Genomic DNA, 9432 nt, shown 5'->3' on the forward strand with positions numbered 1-9432 from the left:
TGGATTTTGAATTCTTTTGCATTGAGCTGTATAAGAGTGTTTGGTTACAGGTTTTGGTAACTAAGTCCCTACTTAGTAACTTTCTTTGACATTATTAAATTTAGTGCATACCTTAAAAAATAAGTAATCTTTACAGTCATTACCTCTTTAAGTATGAAGCCTGTAGATTGAAGACTAATACTTAATATAGTTTAGATTAATTTGGGTTTATGATTTTGATTACAAAACTAAATTGATCATATTACTTATTGAGAGTATTGTACCAAGGTATTAAATATCTTGGTTCCTGCCTTTGATCCTCACAGCACCTTTATGGCTGAAGAAAGGATCCTATCCTGACTCAGATCCAGTAGGTTATCATTGGTTTTCTGTTACTCAGACCACTTAGTGTTTTGTGGAATGGGAAACATGAGTTAGGTTAATTGAAAAGTTAGGATCTCTTGGTGTATATATTTTTATATCCTTTTGTACATTAATGCATTTAATCATGGATTATGCATGATGTACAGGACTAACAGATTTTGTTAGAAAAGTTTTTATATTCCTTTGTAATGGATTTTTTTGTTGGTTTCTTTAGGGAGGATAAAGAAAGAATAAAGTGATTTTTTTTTACGAATTTTTCTTTATAGCAATTATAAGGAAATAAAAAATTGGTAATAAGTAAGGGATGTAAGAAGGTGATTGCTGAATCTTGTAAATATATGGTTTTGAGTGGATTTAGATAACCAAGCATTTAAAATAATATTAACCAAATAATATTAATCAAATGAAAGTGCCACATAGATCATACATGTAGCTGCAACTTAAATTGCTGATTTTTGGAAACTTTTTCAGTTAAACTTATATTTAAATTGAGTGAAACAAAGTGATCTAATACTTTTTCCCCCTCCTTTAATCACACAGGAACCGGGATTGCTGAGTAGGAAACCTTCCTGTGGTGCTCTGCTGTGCTCCCTTTTTTTCAACATTCACCCTGGATGTTCTCTTCACTGTGGGATGAGGTAGTAGGTTGTATAGTTTTAGGGTCACACCCACCACTGGGAGATAACTATACAATCTACTGTCTTTCCTAACGTGATAGAAAAATCTGCGTTCTGGAGGCGTCATAGGAAGTTGATTAACTAATTGTACAATATTTAAGATTAACTTGCCTTAAAATGCTGTAGTGCATCATTTCTTTATGGTGTACAAGTTGCTCATTCTTTTAGAGATTACAAACTTCAGCAAGAAGACTGGATTGGGGTGGGTGCTTTTTGCTTCTGGTTTCTGTATATTATAATAACTGTATTTTGATTGATACTGGTAATTTTATGCTGCATTTTCTTTTGAAAAAGATTGTTCTGTCCCAGAAGAAAAGATTGCTCTATCAGAGTGAGGTAGTAGATTGTATAGTTGTGGGGTAGTGATTTTACCCTGTTCAGGAGATAACTATACAATCTATTGCCTTCCCTGAGGAGTAGACTTGCTGCATTTTGTTTATGTCCAGATGATATTAAAACTTCGAAGAATTAATTTTGACATTGTTTTGTATTTATAATTTGTCAGTTGCTAATTTTCTCTATTCAAGTATAGTGTACCTACAATAGATGAGTGATTTAATGTTTTTACTTTTCATATGTGGTATGTTTCAGTAATTTGTAATTAAAAATCTCTTAGAGTGGAAAAAATAAGTAACTTTGAGGCTGTCTCAATACGAGACTAAAGACTAGACCCCTTTGGAATTGTGAATAGGCTTGATGCCTTACATCCTGCTTCACATGTCTGGGGGAGGTCCTGGGGGAGGTAAGTACAGACTCAAAAGGCACTGTTTGAGCTAAAATGGAGTCAGGTTAATTATGATTCATTCCCCAGTTTGGATTTTTGTGTGCCCTTCAGCAATGTTGTAACCACTGCTTCACTGGATTTGGATGGCTTCATCTCTCCAGCCTGGAAATGGATAGTTGGACTCTGGGTTCTACCCTTGCTCCCTTGTAAGTTACAAAGACCTCAGCTTTGCCCCCCACCCCCAAACCTGAAGGGTTCTTTATTCACAAAAAGGGGGTCCCCTGAGGCTGTCAGATGGGGAAATCCATAGTTTGTTATTTTAAAGAAAATATGAGGGTAATACTAGAAAGGGCTACTTGAGTTTTAACACCTATGAAGGCCCATGTTTCAGCTTTTTTTCAGTGGCCAAATCATGTTATCTTGGGCCTTTATAATCAAGCAAGGCTAAAAGCTCCAAGTTTTAAGTGCTTGCTGTTTGTTTTGGGAGAAAAAGTCTCTTCCCAAATATTTCCGTTTATCCTGAATCTTAATATCAGAGATAGTCACAGTGTGGTGCCATTGACAGCAGAAACTTCACGACAGAAAATAACATTATCTTGTATGGGCCCAACTGAAGTGATTTATCGGGCCGAATTTATGCTTTTAGTTCATCCCTAGCGTATAGATGGATACCTGCATGGTCCAGAATTGGTCTTTGTTATAAACTGAGCAGACTGAAATTGGGGGAAAACCTTTTACATTCTTTGCCTTTTGGTGTGTCAAAGAAAAGTGGGAAGGTTTGAGAAATTCTCTTTCGTTTAGTCTTTATTATGTTACGTTGAATAATTCACCTGCTTGTGTGTCAAGTACAGTTACGGCATTTTTTTGGTGATTTTCTGACGTGCTTCCTGTAGTGTGGATATCATCACTCTGCAGTCAGAAACTTCACTAATAATTAAGGTCTGGATGAAGAAAAATCAATTTACCGTATTTTGCCATGTATAATGTACACCCATGATTTTTTGGCCCTTTCAGGGGAAAAAATTTTAATTTTCTAATTCAAATTTTCATTTGTTTACATTTAGTACTTGTTTTTGGTATTATAAAGGAATTTTAGCATTTATTTTTTTAACATTATGGTACAAGAAATTTTATGTAACAAATAGTTACAAAACACAAGAACAGACACAAGGTACAAGTAGTTTTTTTATTATCGGCAACAAATTGATGGTGTTTACTGTTTATGCATCATAGAAGGCCAAGACCTCTTGGTCGTTGCAAGTTCATCATAAGTTCAACAAAACCGATTATCGTATTCTAGGGTATTATTTTGCATACAGATATTGCTATTGATGTCTAGAGTTAAACTTTTTAACTCATAAGCATAAATAAAAGAAAGACACATAGATACAGAATTAGTACTACCCATGTATAATGTGCATCCTTAATTTTCCCTCACAAATTTGGGCAAAAATTGTGTATTATACATGGCAAAATACAGTATATCTTTTGTTAGTTACACAAGGACCCATTTCATGTTCTTACTTGCCAGGCCCAGTAAGTAAATCAAATTATGGAATACTACATTTTGTGAAAACATTTAAAAGTACCTTTACGGAGAGTGTGGTAGTCTCTAAAAGCTTGTTTTTGATGGCAACAAAAATCAGAATTTGCTTTCATTGACTATAATTGAAGGATCAAAAACTCAAATAGAAGGGGTTCGCTGTAACCTAAGAAACATGACATTTAAAGGGAACAGTCAGTAAGTTAAATTGATCCAGTTGACTGGAGCAAATAAGATTTATACATAGTGTCACTTAATTTTTTAGTTTATCAAGAGAGGCTAGAGATAGTATGAAATCTGATATTTAAATTGTGGTAAGACAAAGGTTTTTAAAAGTCTGGCTCCAACAATATGTAGTGGGCTGGATATTAGGCTTCTGGTTTGCATCCTCTGATGTAATTGAGTTTTTGTTTCTTGGTAACGAGGTTTGATTTTAAGCAAATACATTTGTGGTTTTTATCAAGATCATATGGCCAGTAACTTTGAAAACATCTGTGAAAAAGTTCTGATTGGTTTGACTTTGAAATAAAACCCAAAGCCTAATTTAACAGGTTAATTTGAAGTGCACCTGCCAAGTAGAAGACGGCAAGGAAAAAATGGGTTCCTAGGAAGAGGTAGTAGGTTGCATAGTTTTAGGGCAGGGATTTTGCCCACAAGGAGGTAACTATACGACCTGCTGCCTTTCTTAGGGCCTTGTTGTTCCACGGTAACATGTTTTCTTGCTACCTTGGTTTGGTGTAAGAGTGCTTTCTGCAGGTTTTCTTGAAAATGAAGATATTGCAGGAATACCAAAGGAAGCAGTGCTTGTATTAGTGATTTATAAACAGCAGCATGGTATGAACATCAATTACTAAAAGTCAGTTAATGAGAATTTCAGACTTATGAAGTATACCTGTTGATTCTGTGTCTCACTGGGGTTGCTGGAAAATTTTGGAAAGCACAGAGTTTTTTGTTTTTGGTCAAGTTCCCATTTCTGATCCAGAGACTGCCAGATGTGTCCCCCTTTAGCCTCTATTACACCTAAAAGAAGACATTTAACAAAACTTGACATACTTACTATTGCCTATGCTGTATTTGTAAATATTTATCTTGCCAAGTTTCTTTGTCTTCTCTGATCTTAACATTTGGTGCAGTTCTTAGGGTGGTATTACATATTGCGGAAATCTGTCATTGCATTGAGCGTGCATTATGGTATGTAACCCTGTGATTGGAATCTGTTAAATGTGTACAAAGGCTGGATAATGGAGTTACTATAATTTGTTAAACATCTTTCGAATAAAAATATTACTTTACATCTTGTGCTTTTAAGTCATTGTTTCATCTCCATCCTTGTAGAATCATGTATTTTTAAATTTGTAAGTATTTAGACTTGTATTAAGATCTGTTAAAAGTACTTAATTTCATTTTTTATTCACAGTGATTTCCTGATTGTACTATCATTCTCAGGTGTGTATCAGTGAAGCTAACTCGAGCCATAGGCAACTATTCCATTGTTGTAAATGCTCGTATGTCTTTGTACACACAATTACATGTGCTCAGGACACCCTACTTTTTAAGTAATTCTCATTCTTTGAGTCTGCTCAAGCAGACTGACTACCTTGTAAAAACTTTCCCTCCTCAATTCCCCAGCCTGGTTCAAACGTTTAATGAGCCTGGGATGTGTGTGCATTAGCGTCATAGGGCTAAATTTAATTTATTTCAAACTACTTTGAACAGTAATATATTTTAAAGGCTCCAGTGTGTAAAGGTTGAAAGGGAATTCAGTGAAGTTTCCTGTCCTGTCCCACCTCAGCGAATGTTCCACACCTCTGACCAGTTGGAGCTTTAAGTTTCCTCTGTAAGTTGAGATACTTGGGTGTGGCTTCTAAGACATGTTTTTACATTGTGCAATCCTTTAATATCAAAGGTATTAAGATTTCATTTGAGTGGCAAAATCGCATCAATTTCACGTACACCGAAAGCATAGGAAAGAGCAAGAAAATGAAAAGGATACTGGCAATAGTACTCTGAAAGTTAATATACGACCCTGTCATCTTTTGCTCCAAGAGATGCATTAGGGCTTACTGTACAGCTAGGTCTTATTTTCGGGGAAACACGGTAGGTTTAGGGATATTTTTAAATTTTATCTAATTTCTTTTGAAAAGACTCTATATCTAGCCATCATCCTTATTAAAATATTTGAATCTCCCCAGCCAGCCCTCATTTTTTCCCTCATTGAATTAGGTGGTTCCTTCCCCCATTTTGTGTTTCCTAGTTTGCCTTTCACTCTTGGGCTCTTGTTGGGAGGGGACCTGAGGGGTCCTCTGGGCAGGGGACATAATGCCTTCAGCAATGTTTGGTGGTGAATGGCCCGCCTCAAGGAAGCATCTGTATTCGACTCCTTGGAATTCTGAAATCCTGTTTTGCTCAAAAATAAGTTAAAACTAGTTTGACTTAAAGGCTATCTTTCCCTAAGAGAGGGGATAGAGTAATTGCCTTGAATTGTATTAGTATCAGACGAACAGTGGGTTGGACAAATTATTGTTTCAGAGAAATACGGAGGCTGCCTAGTCCTAGTATGGAAGCACGATGATCAATGTCCCATGTTCCTTCTAGCACATAGTTGCCATTCTCAAGGTCACCTTTGTTACACTATGACTCCTACAAACTGGCCATCACCCTCTTGCTAGGCTGGAAGATGTAAGGGAAGGGTATTATTGCCCTTCCCCTTATTGCCCCATGGAAAGAAGGAGATAAAACTCAGCAATGACCAAGGGACAAAAGTCTTGGCTGAGTGCCAAAATTGACACTGGAAAATTAGTGAAGAGATACTTTAATATTTTGGAATTTTGTATTAACTTGTCAAGAGCTAAACAACTAAACCTGGAGGACTGAAGACAATGAGTTGCATTAGACCAGCAGAGTAGAGGAAAACGCAAAATGAACTTCTCTACTGAAGTAAGTTTTACCAGCAAGCGGTAAGATGGGGAATGAGACTGCAGTCCGGCTTTGGTGAGTTCTGGAGAAGTCCTGAGCTAGAGCTCTTGGATGGGTACGGTGGGACTCCCTAGATGGACTTGGTGGGTAGGGGGAGCCCAGGTACAGGGTGGCAGATTTGCCTTCAGGGCATAAACTGGGAAGCCTGTGTTGTCGTGTGGCACCTTGGCAGTGAGGGCTGGTGTTCTGTGGCTACTGATAGGGAGGGAAGGAAAGCCTACCACAGGACCCTGTTGGGAGAACCTTCGTTTCATTAAGGTGTGAAATCCTACCTCAGGTAAGGTGCCCTCCCTCTTGGTCTAGGGGTTGATTGTGACCAGATGTTAAGATGTGGAGAGGGTGAGAGTCATAAGAGGAAGGTTCTGGAGGAGAAAGGGCCTGATGCTGCATTCTGTTGCTTACCTTTGAACATGGTTGTGTGATGACCAGAGCTACTGCACCACCTTGTGACCACAAGATGAACTGCCCCACAGTGATTGGGTGTGTCACTTGCAGAGGAAAGCTCCCTTCCTGGGGTTCCACAGAGCTCAGGGAAAGTCCCTAAGTTCGCCCAAGTGTGAGGTAGGAGTGAAGGTGCTGAAGCCCTCAGCTAGGAAGGAGCCCTGTGACTGCAATAAGAATGATGGAGACTGGATCTCTGGCACCTGGTGGACATGGTAAGACCCTGAGCACGAGCATTGTATGCGGTGGGGAAAGGCTGATGCCAAAAGACTACATTTCAGAAACCTGAATCTTAGAAGTTGACAGCCAGCAGAGACCAAACTCAATGTGTGCACTAGAGCACCCTCCTTGGTGCTGAGATGTTAGCCCTTTGGTAAATTAGATCTCCCTTAGGGAGAAAATGGAGTAGGGGGAGAACCCGGAATTTGATAGACTACTAAAACAGCTTTAAGTGAAAACAATTACCTTGAAATGAAGATTTCAATTTCCTGCCGTAAGCAGAAATGGGGGCTGAAGATAATTCAGAAAAAAAAATTAAGTTGTATTTTTGTGCAACTGCAAATTTTGAACGTCTGCAGTTACTGTAATCAACTATTCAGAAGTAGAGAGCTGCTTTGATGATTCGCAATGACATACTGATAGGGAAACATTTTAAAAAGCAAACCATATAGCTGTTCTATTTCTTACAGGTAATGTAAACTTTCTTGCACCATCGTGTTTTATACACGTAGGACTCATCCAGAGTCCTTAATAAGAGCATGTTTCACACAACAGGCTCTCAATAAATGCTGTGTGTATGTCTGTGTGTGTGTGTATGCGCGCGCGCAGTCCTTGCTTTGCATGGTACCTTGTTTTAAAAAATTCATGCAATCATGTCCTTCGTGTTGCCTGGTAGAGAACCATGCTACGTGAAAACAGTTCCAGTGTGAACGAGGTTGCATTAACATGGTACCGTGCAAAGCAAGAACTGCCCATTTATACAGAGGGTGCCAAAAGATGCCCCCAAAATGTATACACATTTTAAGAAAGGAAAACTATTAAAATTGGAGTAATGATTACTGATAAAAGATGAATACAAGTCACGTTTGACTTTCTGCAATTATAAGAGGTGCTCAAAGTGGTTACCATCAGCATAATTTTAATACAGTTTTTCCTTTCTTAAAATGTGTATACATTTTTTGGCACCCTCTGTATATGAGGCTTTACTTATTTAATTTTTTTCCAGCTTTATTGAGATATGATTGTTAAAATTTATATGTATTTAAGGTGTACAATGGTGTTTTGATATGTTTACCTTATGTAATGATTGCCATAAACTAACATACATTACCTCATACCATTTGTGTGTGCTGAAAACCAGATTTATTCTCATAGTAAATTTTAAATATATATTATTAAATATAGTACCATGCTGTACATTAGATTTTTAGAATTTACTCATAACTGAAAGCTAACCAAAGTTAAAAAAAAAAGTTGACCCTGTGACCAATATCTCCCTGTTTCACCAATATCCCAGTTCCTGGCAACCACCATTCTACATTCTATTTCTGTAAGTTTGACTTTTTAAAATAACATATAAGTGATATCATGCAATATTTGTCTTTCTGTATCTAGTTTATTTCACTTAGCATAATGTCCTCCAAGTTCATCCACATTATTGTAAATGGCAGGATTTCCTTCTATCTCATTCCTGAATAATAGTCCATTGAATTATATACCACAATTTCTTTATTCATCTGTTAATGGACATAGATTGTTTCCATATTTTGGCTCTTGTGAGTAATGCTGAAATGAACATGGAAGTGCAGATGTGTCTTCAAGACACTGATTTCATTTCCTTAGGATATATATTCAGAAGTGGGATTTCTGGGTCATATGGTAGTTCTATTTTTACTTTTTTTGAGGAACCTCCATATTCTTTCCATAGTGGCTGTACCAATTGACATTCCCACAAATACTGTCCAAGGGTTCCCTTTTCTCCACATCCTTTCAAACCCCTATTGCTTGTCTTTTTTTTTTTTTTTTTTTTTTTTTTTAAGATTTTATTGGGGAAGGGGAACAGGACTTTATATTGGAGAACAGTGTGCACCTCCAGACCTTTTTTCCAAGTCAAGTTGTTGTCCTTTCAATCTTAGTTGTGGAGGGTGCCATTCAGCTTCAAGCTGTTCTCCTTTTAGTGTTAGTTGTGGAGGGCGCAGCTCAGCTCCAGGTCCAGTTGCCGTTTTCTAGTTGCAGGGGGCACAGCCCACCATCCCTTGCGGGAGTTGAATCGGCAACCTCGTTGAGAGGACGCGCTCCAACCAACTGAGCCATCCGGGAGGCAGCTCAGCTCAAGGTACCTGTTCAACCATCCCTTGCTGGACTGGAGGAGTTGAACTGACAACCTTGTGGTTGAGAGCCCACTGGCCCATGTGGGAATTGAACCGGCAGCCTTCGGAGTTAGGAGCATGGAGCTCCAACTGCCTGAGCCACCGGGCTGGCCCTATCGCTTGTCTTTTTGATAATTACCATTCTAACTGGAGAGAGGTGATATCTCACTGTTTTCCCCACAGCTTTATTGATAAATAATTAGCATACACTATTGTGTATAAGGTGTATAATGTGATGATTTGATACACCTATATTGCAAAATGTTTACCACAGTATAGTTAACACATCCTTCACCTCATATAATTACTGTATTGTTGGAGAACATTTAAAATCTAGTC

The sequence above is a fragment of the Rhinolophus sinicus genome, chromosome 16 (genome assembly GCF_057876585.1).
Source record: "Rhinolophus sinicus isolate RSI-liver-muscle chromosome 16, RSI-T2T, whole genome shotgun sequence".
Taxonomy (NCBI): Eukaryota; Metazoa; Chordata; class Mammalia; order Chiroptera; family Rhinolophidae; genus Rhinolophus; species Rhinolophus sinicus.